Genomic DNA, 14,539 nt, shown 5'->3' with positions numbered 1-14,539 from the left:
TTGCTGCCTGGTAAGGAGGCTGAGAAGATCCAGGGAGAAATTTGGTGTTTTTTGCAGGATACCCTTTCTAGTTATAACTACCAAAGAGGGAGAGGCAGGCTTAAAGGATCCCTCCAGGAGCCCCCTACACACTCGGGTGCCCCAACAGCATGTGCTGTAGCAATTTCTTGGGATCAAACAAGAGGGCTTTTGAGCTAGGCTGGTAGGGGAGAAACCCTGGAGGAACATGCAGGTGACCAGAAGGCAGAGTCTGTGCTGTGTGTCACCCGCCTGAGATATTCACAAATCATAGAGGCTGTGGATGTCAGCGACAGATGTCAGCTTCTTGAAAAGGTGAAATATTTGAGGTATACTTTGGAATGTTCTAGATAATTAGAATGAGAGGTTTGTAGACAAGAGAAGAGTAATCCAAGAGATCCAAGAGACAGTCAAAAAGAAATGAAGTCAAGCAGGCAGAGATGTAATTTGGTGCTCAAAGTTTGACAAGTAGGTTTAGGTGCCTGCAGGAGAGGGAAGACAGGAAACCACTAAACACCATGGAGAAATAGAGGCAGAGACACTGTGAAGGTGAAGTTTGAAAGTCATTCCAAAGGCCCCTTTCCAGGGCTTATAAGAGGTGCTAACAATGTATCCATATGATCATAGGAAGGGCAAAATTGGAGGGGGGATATTTTAATTGGAGGGGAGGTCAGTGGCTTTTCATTACAACTTCCCTTCTGTCCTGCTTCCTCATCTAGCAGGTGGCTCTGCAATGGTCATGGGCTGGCTAAGGGGAATTTGAGTTGGGGATACATTTAGTCTGGGTTTAAGGGGAGATATATAAAACATGTATACATATATACATATACATATACACACACACATATATATAGTTTTTGTTTTGTTTTTCTTTTTTTTTTTGACACGGAGTCTCGCTCTGTCGCCCAGGCTGGAGTGCAGTGTCTTGATCTCGGCTCACTGAAACCTCTGCCTCCCAGGTTCAAGTGATCCTTTTGCCTTAGCCCCCTGTGTAGCTGGGATTACAGGTACCCGCCACCACACCCAGCTTATTTTAGTATTTGTAGTAGAGACAGGGTTTCACCGTGTTGGCCAGATTGGTCTCCAACTCCTGACCTCAAGTGATCTGCCCACCTTGGCTTCCCAAAGTGCTGGGATTACAGGCATGAGCCACCACACCCAGCCTGCATATGACTTTTAATCACTTCCATGTGTAGTCATTTCAGTGGAGGAATACTTCCAGAAATATACCTAACACTGACTGTGCTGACTTACTTAGCATCATAACTTAAGATGCAAGGCCAGAAGTTGCATCAGAATATAAATGAATTCACCACAACTGGCAGGAAAGTATCTGGGTATTGGAGAAGAAATAAGCTTTGAGATGTTTGGAGCCAAGCTAGTCTAGGAAAGTTCTAATCATCACACGAGTAAAACTGAAGTAGAGAATGACTTGGTTCGCATCAATGCCTAGTCAAAATTGAAGCTCTCTCTTGTCAGGGAGATACTCGATAATGCAAGATATACAACTATAAACTCACCTTAAATATACTTTTTTAATTTTTTGATGGAAATTACATGAAATAGAATTCATCAGAATTCCTCTTTTTGTAGGGTCTAAATCTGAAACTGTATTAAAAATAGCAAGTATGTCTCTGTAAAGTTGGTATCTTTTATTCAACCTATCAATAATAAGAAACAAATTCCGATGATCTATGGTAGAGGAAGGATGAAATTATCTTCCTATTCTCTCTATAGAAAATGGTATTACAAAATTGCTGTCATACAAAGACACGATCAAAGAGTAGGCAGTCAGAAAATTAGGAAAAATGTATTATAAAGGCATGTCAGGAAATTAAAAAATAAAATAGTGTCATTTTATGGCTTCAGTTATATTTATAGTGTTAGCTTTTTAAAATTCATGACTGTGGTTTCTTTTCACATTCTAAGTACATACTCATTTTGCATCTAATTTTAAATTTATATTTTTCTTTTTTCTTTTTTTTTTTTTTTGAGACGGAGTCTGGCTCAATCGCTCAGGCTGGAGTGCAGTGGTGTGATCTCGGCTCACTGCAAGCTCCACCTCCCGGGTTCACGCCATTCTCCTGCCTCAGCCTCCCAAGAAGCTGGGACTACAGGTGCCCGCCACCACGCCCGGCTAATTTTTTTGTACTTTTAGTAGAGACGGGGTTTTTTCTTAAAAGAAGGCCTGGTCGGGCGCGGTGGCTCAAGCTTGTAATTTCAGCACTTTGGGAGGCCAAGGCGGGCAGATCACGAGGTCAGGAGATCGAGACCATCCTGGCTAACACAGTGAAACCCTGTCTCTACTAAAAAAATACAAAAAAACTAGCAGGGCGAGGTGGCGGGCGCGTGTAGTCCGAGCTACTCGGGAGGCTGAGGCAGGAGAATGGCGGGAACCCGGGAGGCAGAGCTTGCAGTGAGCTGAGATCCAGCCACTGCACTCCAGCCTGGGAGACAGAGCGAGACTCCGTCTCAAAAAAAAAAAAAAAAAGAAGGCCTGAAAAATTGAATAAGCTTCAAGTGCACATCACCCTGACTAAGGAGCATGAATCAGTGGAAAAGATCCTCCGATTCAGCTGGCAATGAGGGATCCTCTATCAACCCAGACTGGTGGCTCATGCCCTTGGATGGATGACTCATCAGTGGATGTGCTCAGGTGTAAGGTGTGGCAACAGACAGTTGAAGCTAATGACAACATCTGATAAGGTCTCCTCTGGCCTGTAATTTTTGGAAAGTGGGTGAAGTTTTTTTCGTTGGAAGCAGCAGGACTGCCCCAGAATCCCTGAAACAAAACCATGCCTGGCTTCCCAATAAAGGAAGTGGCACTTACTCAAAGGAAGCAGAAGATGTATAAGTAAAATCTATCTCCTAAAATTCCAGACAAAGTGTGGCTCTAATCCCATGATGCACTGGGCTCTTCGATGGCCCGAAGGAGCTTTTGTTCTCAAAACTTTGAGATTTGTTTCTTCCAAATTTAATCACAGGCAGGCACACAGTGACCTCCATAATAGGGTACTCCAACCCATTACACCTTGGCTTTCCTGAGAGTTAGTGCTTGGAAGCGAATTCAAATTAATTATCTGGCTACATGATGGCAGGATTAACCTTTAAAGTGGTTGCAATGACCATGATTTACATAATCTATTTAACCATTTTTCAATAGAATTAATATTTAGAAGGCAAGTGGGGAGAAATAAATTACATCTTATGGCTTTTTGTGAACACCAGGCACAGCTCACAAAAGAATAAAATTAACATTATCTAAGGTATAGAACATATCAGGTGCCCAGAGCAGTAAATTAGATTACAGGGATAACAACCATTCCAGAGGTTTCTTGTAATATGAATTCATCTGGAAAGTAAATAAACAATGCCACACACAAGGAACAGGTCTCATCCATCATTCTCCTCATGGGATACAAACAGTGATACCCGGATCGGCTAGGACTGCATGCGATTTTGACAGGTGTGGGTAATGCACATTGAGACCATTTGTTTAAGGATCTGCCACGGCTATATCTAGAAGGAACAGGCTGAAAACAAGATTGTTTAGCTTGTTTAAACTTAATTTGAATCTGGGTGCATTTCTTATCTGATCATTTTCTTCATTTAGGTTCTATTATGGGGAGGACACGTGGGTTTTCTTCTGCTTCCTAAAGAGACAAAGCCCTAGCAACTGATCGACTGGAGTGGACAGTTATCTTGTCCCAGGGGAATCTGGTGCCTCAGAGCTGTCATTTGAGGATTCCAGGAGAGTTCTTGTGGATTTCAAGGGAGCTTTCTGAACCTAAAACTTTGGAAAATGTAGACTGCTCCAAGAGAATATGACTTGAGGAGCAGGAATGAAAAAACAGGAGCTGTGTCATTGTCAAAACTAATTTACATAAAAATTTAATTTTCAATTACATAAGAGTATTCACTGTGAATTTTGCAAACACGGGAAGGAAAAGGAGAGTTCCAAAAAGATACAGGAGCCCCACTTCTCTTGCTGAGAGGCAGAGTGAGGTATACAGCGGAATGATCAGGGACCTCAGAGTCCAGAAAACTGGGTTCCAGCCCTGGATGGCTCTGAGCAAACTCACACACCTCTTTGGGACTCCAAGGATCCTCTTCTGAAACATAAAGACCATATGGTACCTAGCTCATAGCCTAGTGGCTAAGTGTAAGTTTGCATTTCAGCCCTGCTAGCTGTATGACTCTGAACAAGCCATTTAGCCACCTTAGCCTTGGTTTCCTCATCTATGAAATGGAAAGTTTAGTTGGACCTATCTCATAGGACTATTAGGATGGTTACATGAAATGAATATGTAAAGCATTTAGCACAGTGCCTGACACATAGTAAAGATTTCATAAAAGTTGGCTTTTGTGAGATGTAATATAGCTATCTATCTAGCTTTATCATTTAATAATTCTAGTTTTATGACATGTAGGAAATCTCACAGCTGAGAAATATTATAATTGATGAATATGTAAGCTCTGCCAATTCATGAAAACGTATATTCATCATAATATTAAGTAGAAGAATGAGGTTGGAAATAGCCGTATGCTGTGTAGACATGCCGAGTAAAAATAAGGAATAAGCAATGGAAGGAAATCATCATAAAAACCACCGAAACATTCTATTGTCCTTTTTTCTAAAGTTTGGGAGCTCTCTACAGATCTAATAAGAAACTGAAACTCTATGAAAAGTGGTTTTGCTTCTCTTTTTCTATGAAATTGTCCCAGATAAGTAGAGATTGCCATTTAGGGCTACGGTTAGGGCTGCAGGGCCCCCTTGCAAAACCATCCTGCCAAAATGATGGATCTTGCTGTTTTGTGGCTCATCTGGAGCTCCTCACAAAAAGCCTTTTAAAAGAGAAAGATGGTCCATCTTCTTCCAGTGAAGCTTGTAGAACACTTTTCCTCAGAAAATGTTCCTATTAGCTTTTCTCCAACTCGGCCCCAAGCATTTTAAGAAAAAAAAAGGCCATAAAGGTAGCCTACTCAATAAATTAAATGGAAACACTCTTTGTCACACTTTGACTTTTCCCTGTTATTTCCCACATCTTAGTGGGGAGAGAAAATGTGTGTAACTCCACTGCCATTTAAATTGCACTGGGGAATGGGACATCATATGTGAAATCAGTGATAGGCACGGCTACCTTTTGACTGATACTTTAAATGCAGGCTCCCTGGTTTCTGGCTCCTAAGCCAGTGATCTTTCTACCCCACCAGAAGGCCTCTGGGTTACTGGAATAATTATCAGAGTATTCTAAAAATTATAAGAGCTCAATTACAGAGTGTTTTTCCTATGCCTGGCACTGTGCTATACATGCTATACATGCTTGTATCATCCGATTCTCACAACAGCTCTCCAAGCCACGCAGTAATATTGTCTCTATTTTACAGACGAGGACATGGAGGCTCAGAAAATTTAAGCAAGATTAATTTAACCTCGTTCAAGGTTAAAATGTTGGTCCTCAGAGATAAAACTAGCATTGCCTTCTGCTTAAGATGGAGTTGCCTTCTGTCTGTTGATTGAGCTCTAATCCTCAACAGTGTTTTGCAAATCACGGTAATAGCTCCTGTCTTTTAGGAGTAAGGCTTCCTATTGCTCATGGCTTAGGAAGTTTCCCCAGGTAGGCGCCTCCATTCACCAATAGTTTGAGGGCCTGTTTTATGCCCAGCATTGAACTAAAACAAAAAAGCCTTTGTATTTCCAGCCTTGCCATTGTCTAAAAAGAATGCACTTGAGGAGAGTTAATAGACAGGTAAGGCTTTTAAAAAGTGAAAGCTGGCCAGGCAGGTGGCTCGTGCTGGCCAGCACTGTGGGAGGCCGAGGCGATGGATCACAAGGTCAAGAGATCAAGACCATTCTGGCCAACACGGTGAAACTCCATCTTTACTAAAAACACAAAAATTAGCTGAGCGTGGTGGCTCGTGCCTGTAATCCCAGCTACTTGGGAGATTGAGGCAGGAGAATCACTTGAACCTGAGAGGCAGAGGTTGCAGTGAGCCGAGACTGGGCCACTGCACTCCAGCCTGGTGACAGAGTGAGGCTCGGTCTCACATAAATAAATAAATAAAAGCCTGGCCCAGTGCAGTGGCTCATGCCTTTCATCTCAGCACTTCGGTAGCCTGAGGCAGGAGGATCATTTGAGCCCAGCAGTTTGAGACCAGCCTGGGCAACACAGGGAGACCCAGTCCTTAAAAAAAATTTAAAAATTAGCTGGACATGGTGGTATGCACCTATAGTCCTAGCTACCCAGGAGGCTGAGGTGGAAGGATCTGCTTAAGTCTGGGGAGATAGAGGCTTCAGTGATCCTGTCACTGTACTCCAGCCTGGGCAACAGAGCGAGACTCTGTCTCAAAAAAAAAAAAAACAAAAAAAAATTAAGGCCAGTTAGGGACTTAAAAAATTAGCTAAGAGCCTCCTTAAAAAGTAGGCTACAAGGCAACAATTTCTAAACAGAGAGTGAGAGTGTGTGTCTCTGCGTGTGTGTGTGTGTGCGTGTGCGTGGTTTGTGTCTGCATGCGGAAAGTTGAAATGTTGCCCGTTGATTCCACACAATGCCATCAGAAAAGATGAGCAACATCGAAGCAGAAGAGACTATAGCTATTTATTCCCCAAAAAAGAGCTCTTGAAGAGATTCATTGGCACGACATTAGCAATCTTCTAAAACATTTATACATGAATTCTTGAAGACAAGAAAAGGACAGATCAATCAGGTACACAGCATTTGAAACCATCACATTATTCAGTTCGGCAATAAGTCATCGTCTGTTAATACAGAGCCCCTCACTTCCTCTCCACTTGGCTTCCTCATCTTCCACCTACAAGTATGAAAATGCTGCTGGGGCCCAGCCAAATCAAGCTGCTCCGCGGGTGCCCCTCAGAGCCAATGTGTGGAAATGAAACTGACAAAGCCCACCAAAAATCAACCTATTCGTCCTTTAAAGAGATGGCTCCATCTCTTCCTGTATACGGATGCCCCACCCCTCCCAGAAGGGCCAGAACTTGGGTTTTTTTCTCTTTTCAACAGTTTATTCTCCTGTTGTTGGTCACAGAACAGAACATAATTAACAAATTGGAGGAGACGTCCTTTTGTTCCTCTGTGTCAGTAATAGATGTTTCTTTCAGATCAGGGAGCCAGAGGGGGGAAATGAATGCTCCAATTAAGCATGAGGGAAGAATAAATTTAGTCTCATGCAACCTTAAAACAAGCTACCCAGCACCCCAGAGTTGAGTCTCTGCCAGATTCTTCAGGAATATTCCTGACCCTAAGATTAGCTCTGTTGGTGCAAGAAAAGAGTTTCTTGTCTGTATAAAAAATGACTTGTGCACATAAATCTGGGATGCATGGGTTCTCAGGCTAACCATTTTGTTCCCCACACCACTGGGGGAGGCAATAGAGAGTTTGGCCATATAATCCTGAATTCTGAAGACATGCATACCTCAATTCAAGACCTCCATTTTTTGTGGACTTCAAGATTTACTGTGATTCAGGGAGAGAGAATAGAGGTATCAAGTTGAGAATTACTGACTTATGTGATAAAATGTAGATCTTTGGGGACTGTTGTCAAGGTTTGAGAGAAGGTTCTCACAACAGTTATTTAAAGGCTTTATTTTTTTTTTTCTTTTTTGAGATGGAGTCTCACTCTTTCGCCCAGGCTGGAGTGCAGTGGCCCAATCTAGGCTCACTGCAACCTCTGCCTCCTGGGTTCAAGTGATTCTCCTGCCTCAGCCTCCCAAATAGCTGGGATTACAGGCGCCCACCACAATGCCTGGCTAATTTTTTTTTTTTTTTTAAGTAGAGACGGGGTTTCGCCATCTTGGCCAGGCTGGTCTTGAGCTCCTGACCTCGTGATCCACCCGCCTTGGCCTCCCAAAGTGCTGGGATTACAGGCATGAGCCACCGCACCCAGCCAGAGGCTTTCTTAATTATTTGAGATGTGACATAAGAAATTCACCAAGTTCCTCTGAAATTTTGTTTCTTCTTTTGTTAAATGGAAATAATATCTTTTGCTTATTACATAAGGACAATCCACTAGAACAGGAGTTACTTGTATGTAAGCATATTTGTCCCATAAGATTTTATCGCAAACCTTTGAGTAGTGCCTGGCACAGAGAAAATCCTGAAAAATACCATTTTTGAGAGAATAAGTAAATGAGGGTATAATTACATCAGTGAATTGGCAGTCATAAAATATGAAAATTTCATGAATTTCTCTTTACTCGTTGTAAACACACTCTTTTCCAGATGCAATAAATGATCAGGGTTTTCTTTTGGCATGGTTCAAAGTTTATAAAGTATCTCAACCTTTGATTTGGGGCTTTTATTTTTATTTATTTATTTATTTATTTTTTTGAGACGGAGTCTCGCTCTGTCGCCCAGGCTGGAGTGCAGCGGCACGATCTCGGCTCACTGCAAGCTCCGCCTCCCGGGTTCACACCATTCTCCTGCCTCAGCCTCCTAAGTAGCTGGGACTACAGGTGCCCGCCACCAGGCCCGGCTAATTTTTTGTATTTTTAGTAGAGACGGGGTTTCACCGTGTTAGCCAGGATGGTCTCGATCTCCTGACCTCATGATCCGCCCACCTTGGCCTCCCAAAGTTCTGGGATTACAGGCGTGAGCCATCGCGCCTGGCCTGATTTGGGGCTTTTAAAATTACCTGTTTTTTAAATTCTGTTTTATCTTTGGCAAGCCAATGCTATTACAAGCATGGCTTTTCCTCTGAAGACTGAGTGACTCATCCAATAGTCTTCACCTGAGCTCTATCTAATCTCCTTCTCGGTCCTCAGGGAGCTGGAGATAGTTTCATTTGGCTTTGTGGCAGCTCAGTGGGAGACTTATGAAGTCATTCCCCCCTCGCCATAACACCTTCAGCCCTTCCCTGAGCTGCACTGCTAGAAATCAATTACCCTCCAAATATTAACGGGAAATGGTGCTTTTAATAGAAAACATTAATGACATTCGAGGTCCCAGTCTCAGCTGTAATTTTCCCAGACGTTAGGCATCAGGGGATCTTTGGGGCTAGTTGAGTTCCACCAAGTAGACTGAGTCTTCACGTTTGGTACGTGCCAGCTTGACTCATGCTCCTTGTCACAACCCTAGGGGAGCTGTCAGTCACCAACTGATACTGACAATGGCTCGGTGGGTAAATGAAATTGAGGCATGTTGTATCTGACATGCTCAGGAGAGACAGACATGAATACATCATAGTCACTGAGTAGTCCAAGGCAGCCCATCATAAGGTGGGGCCATCGGAACAGGTTCAAGTTGTGAGGACTGAGAGAGGGCCAGAGTGTTCAGGGAAGGTTTTATGGAGTAAGTGGGATTTGAATTTGGAGTTGAGGAAAGAGGGTCAGGTGCACTGGCTCACACCTGTAATCCCAGCACTTTGGGAGGCTGAGGCAGGAGGATCAGGATCACTTTAGGCCAGGAGTTTGAGGCCAGCCTGGGCAACAGAGCGAGACCCCATCTCTACAAAAAATAAAAAAATAAAAAAATAAAAATTAGCTGGGTGTACTCTCTTGTGCCTGTAGTCCCAGCTACTTAGGAGACTGAGAAGGGAGGATCACTTAAGCCCAGGAGTTTGAGGCCGCAGTGTGCTGTGATCATGCCACTGCACTCCAGCCTAGGTGACAGAGTAGGGCCCTGTCTCTAATTAAAAATAAAGGAGTTAAGGAAGGATTCAGCCAGCTGTGCATTCTGAGTGGTGACAATGATGCAGAGTGAGTGAGTGAGGTGTGGAGGGAGACCAGGGCTTTGGGGGAAAGCCCCAGGCAAGATCTAGAAGAGGTGGCTTCTGGGAGGACTTCATACTGACCTCAGCAAGGTCAACAGACTGCATGCCCCAGACCTTTCCTCCTGGACAAATCCTACTCCCTGATACATCTAGTCATCTGCAGATCAAATCAAGAGTGAATGTGAAAGTTATTTGAAAATTCTAGTTGCGTTATTATTATTATTTAGGAAACATATGGCCAACAAAGCAGGTGAGGCAAGAATCAGGAAGGACATTAAATGCCAAGCTAAGGAGTGGAACTGAATGAGTGGTGAAGGGGAACAATGGCTTCAGCAGGTCCACTGGGCTCCTCTTTTCCATCAGCTTCCCCTACCCCTCACCTCTGTACTACTCACGTTACTATCCATGTCTCTTCACCGATGTTATAGTGGAAATAAAAGCTTATGTGTAAGAGGACTGATGAAGTATTAACTCACCCCCTTTCACTTCCACCCTCCATAAAGCTAAAAGTGAGCAAACCAATTTCAGTGGTTTATTTTAGAATTTCAGCAACCTTTGAAAATCTGAAGCAGTGCTGCCTAGCAACAAGAGTGAGGATGTAGAGGTGGTCTCAGCTGAGGCTCGAGATGTGCTGCGGATTCACTGCTTCCCTCTGGCTTCCCCTGATTTTCCTGATCTGAGCCTTGGTTTCCTCATCTGTGCAGTGGAGCTTCCATGTTCTCTAAGGACATCGAATCCTCTATGGGGTGGCTTCTGTATCTGAGGACAGAAGAGAAGAGGAGCCCCAGGGAGGGTGCTAAGTGCCCCGGAAGGGCAGATGAAATATATGGAGGTCACAGTGACAACCACATATCCTGTTAGTGCCAAGTGGACACTGGGTCTCTTCATCCAACAGACACAGGGGATATGTTGATGAACGACGCAGGGCTTCTGCCATCACAGGTCTCACAATACTGGCAAAGTCAGACACATAAACAGACTATTGCTGTGAAGCATGCCAGGTGTTGGGATAGGTAATGCTGGGAATTACAGGAGACAGGCAGGGGACATCCACGCCAGACTGGTGTTTCCCTATATTTTAATCTCATGTTCACTACAATGCTTTCTTTATTTCCTGATTAACTTTAATTTTTTTTTTTTTTTGAAACGGAGTCTCGCTCTGTCACCCAGGCTGGAGTGCAGTGGCACAATCTCAGCTCATTGCAAGCTCCGCCTCCCAGGTTCACGCCATTCTCCTGCCTCAGCCTCCTGAGTAGATGGGACTACAAGCACGCACCACCACGCCCACCTAATTTTTTTGTATTTTTAGTAGAGATGGGGTTTCACTGTGTTAGCCAGGATGGTCTTGATCTCCTGACCTTGTGATCCACCCACCTCGGCCTCCCAAAGTGCTGGGATTACAGGTGTGAGCCACCGTGCACAAAGTATTTCCTGAATATCTTTACCAATCAAGCAGATTGAACACCTTTGATCTTCTATTTTTAGGAACATTACACTGACATGAAGTATATTAAATATGCCTAACCCTCCTGGCCCTGAGTCACATTCAAGGGGGATCTGCTCCACCCTCTCTGGTGAATTCTGGATCACCTAAGGCTCTTTCCCTGTGCTGTTACCCATGACTCTCTGTCATGGTCTATGCTGGCTATTTCTGTGTGGGTGTTTATTGAGCTCACTTCTAGAACACCTTCTTTTTCATGCTCTGTACACCTGCTCACTTGTCTGTGTTCCACCTTTCACCAGGTGTCCAAATGTCGTTGGGCAAATCACCTATATTCTAGGGCAGATACCAACATTAAGATCCAGCCATGACAGAAAAACAAATTATCAACCACCTGCTTGAATCTAGTTAGGAGAGTTCATGTCCAAAGTCAGTGAGAATCTCTTGAGTAGTGAATTAGTGGTGTTTAGAGCAGCCATTGACCAGTCAGTCAATCAATGATTATTTACAGAATTCCCAAAATGCATCAATCACCATGTTACATGTTGTTGAACACATAAAGACACATAGGCTTGGACCCTGTCCTCAGTGAGTGAACAGTCTCAAAGGAGAGAGACCAGTTATTGTAGACTTGTGGAGTCATAAAATATGAGAGTTGAAAGTCTCTTTAAAGATCATCTCTCCTAATTTCTATTCCAATGAAATTTCTCAAACTATTTTTTGAGAAACAGGAGTAAATCCTGACAATTTCATAACAGCTAATAGCTACATTATATGGGTGTGGTGGCTCACGACTGTAATCCCAGCACCTTGGGAGGCCGAGTCGGGCAGATCACAAGGTCAGGAGATGGAGACCATCCTGGCTAACACCGTGAAACCCCGTCTCTACTCAAAATACAAAAAAATTAGCCGGGCGTGGTGGTGGGTGCCTGCAGTACCAGCTACTTGGGAGGCTGAGGCAGGAGAATGGTGAGAACCCGGGAGGCAGAGCTTGCAGTTAGTTGAGATTGAGCCACTGCACTCCAGCCTGGGTGACAGAGCGAGACTCCATCTCAAAAAAAAAAAAAAAAAAAAAAAAAAGTCACAGTAAATATAAGAAAGTTCAGAGAGGAAAAAGTTAGTAAGGATTAAACATCAGAGAAACAGTTGTGGAGAGACCCAGGCTGGATCCTGGGGAGATTGACCAGGTAGAAAGTGTCTAGGAAGGAAACAACAGTATGAGAAATTAATGAGGCAAGAATGAATGAGTCAGGTGCAAGGATGCTAACTGACTGAAGCAGATGTTTGCTGGGATCAAAAGAAAATAACTGTGGTCGCCTACCTGACAATGACTTCTGCCTTCTTTTACATTGTCAGAATTCTGATTTCTGTTCTTCTGTTCACTGGTCCCCTTGTCGAATCATGTATATTATTGTTGGTCTAAACAATAACAGTTATCCCACTTTTCTTACCAGTGATTGGTTTAGCATGGCCATATGACTGAATCCTGACCAATGAGATGTGAGGAAAAATCTGCCAGGGACTTTGAGAAATATTTCTTCATTATTTAAAGGAAACGCATAAGAAAGGAGTCATGTTTGTTTTCTCTGAAACTGGGGTTTAAGGATGTGCTGTCCAGAGCTGCTGTAGCCATCTTGTGAGCCTGAGGGGAGCTAGCCAACAAGCAAAGGATGGTAGAACAGAAAGATAGAGCCTTGTTATTGATGCTGAGTCATTAGCTAGAAAAACATTGGATTTTCTTTACCTCTAAGCTTCCTGTTATGTGAAGGAAAAAAAATCATCATCTTTATTATTTAAATTATTTTAGTTTGTTTTCTATGGACTTACTGAAAGTACCCGAAATGACACTTAGGAGCTTCACAACCAGTCATAGAAGTTTGATGACACAGAAAAGGGTAGGGGTTATTGGAGAGAATGGGAATGAATAGAAAAGGAAAACAAGAGGAGGATAGAGGCCAGAGTTGATGGGAGTCAGTATAGAGCTAAAGTATAGAGTTAAAGCTTGGGCTCAGGAGTCAGACTGACTGGAGCTCCAATCCTAGCTGTTTGCTAATCCTTCTCCATTTGACTTTCTCCTCTGTGAGATGGAATTAAAAATAGTTGCTGCCTTATTGAGTTATGAGAATTAAATGTGACTGTGCGATGTACGGTAAGCACTTAGCAGAGTACCCGGCATACAGTAGGTGTCATGTAGAGTTAACTCTTAGGAGGGTTGAGCCCTGCCCTGTCCCGGGTACTGACGATGCTCTTCTTTATGTCATGGGATTGTCTAAGGTATAGCTTTTTCATGCAGGATTGAGTGGGGGGAAAAAAAAGAAATAACAATAGGATAGAGTTGGTTGCCCTTGGGTTAGGTGCCCCCGCCTAGCCCAGTTGGTTGTGGGGCCCAGGAAGGGCAAACTGAAGCCAAGCTAGTTAGGCAGGAGAAGCCTGGAAAGGGCCATCCCCTTAGCAAGGGATGTGAGCAGACGAAGCCATTCTTGTGCACTGTAGAGATTTGTCTACACCCTTCCTGCCTCTATTAATATCTTCAACATTTATCATTTCTAAACATGTTCATTGAGTTTGTCTAACACTTTCCCAAGTTTACTGTTCACCATAAAAATCCATGCTTTTTAAAATTTTTTTTCCTAAAATGACCTTTCTAAACCTTCAAGGGTTTGATATCCAGGAATCTTGTGACCGAGCCCATGCACCCCACCCTTTCCCTTCCTTTGTTTCAGAGATCTATCCTCTCCCTCCTCATCCTCTGCCGCTCTGGACTGAAGATCCTAATGCTTGCCATCTTCCCAGATCTCCATGCCCTTAACTATTGCATTGGCCCCTCCCTAGGCCTTCTGCAGCTCAGTTTGTCCTTTTCGATGTGCAGCGAGGAGCAGTATGCACAGCATTTTCCAAGTGAAAGCAAGTTTCTGTTTACAAAGCTCTTCCTGGAGACCCCAGCCTCCTGCTGGCCTTTCAGCCACATCACCCCATGTCACCTGTCAAGCCAAATAATTACCTCTTGGCTTCCTTCTCCTGCATTCCCTCAGGGACAGATAGCCTCTCCAAGACTCTCCGAAAATAACTCTTAACCAGACAATAGCAATTTCTCCTTGCTGTGCTGCCATTCTCTGCCAAAGGTAAGAAATCAGCAAGAAGCAAAACGATTTTGCAGCCAGGAGAATTCTAATCCCGGGCTAAGCATGTGCACATCCCAAATGCTGCATTCAGGGCACGATTCTGACAAACAGATGACACTGCCACAGTTGTGAGAACAGAGCTGTTCACAATCTGCCGGCTTCCTCCTAGGGCGGTGGGGAGAAGCTTTCCATCAATGCCAGCCCCTCTGATCACACCCCTAAAGCATAG

The sequence above is a fragment of the Macaca mulatta genome, chromosome 8, assembly GCF_049350105.2.
Source record: "Macaca mulatta isolate MMU2019108-1 chromosome 8, T2T-MMU8v2.0, whole genome shotgun sequence".
NCBI classification, from domain to species: Eukaryota; Metazoa; Chordata; class Mammalia; order Primates; family Cercopithecidae; genus Macaca; species Macaca mulatta.
The sequence above is the reverse complement of the archived record's forward strand: the minus strand, read 5'-3'. Positions refer to the sequence as shown.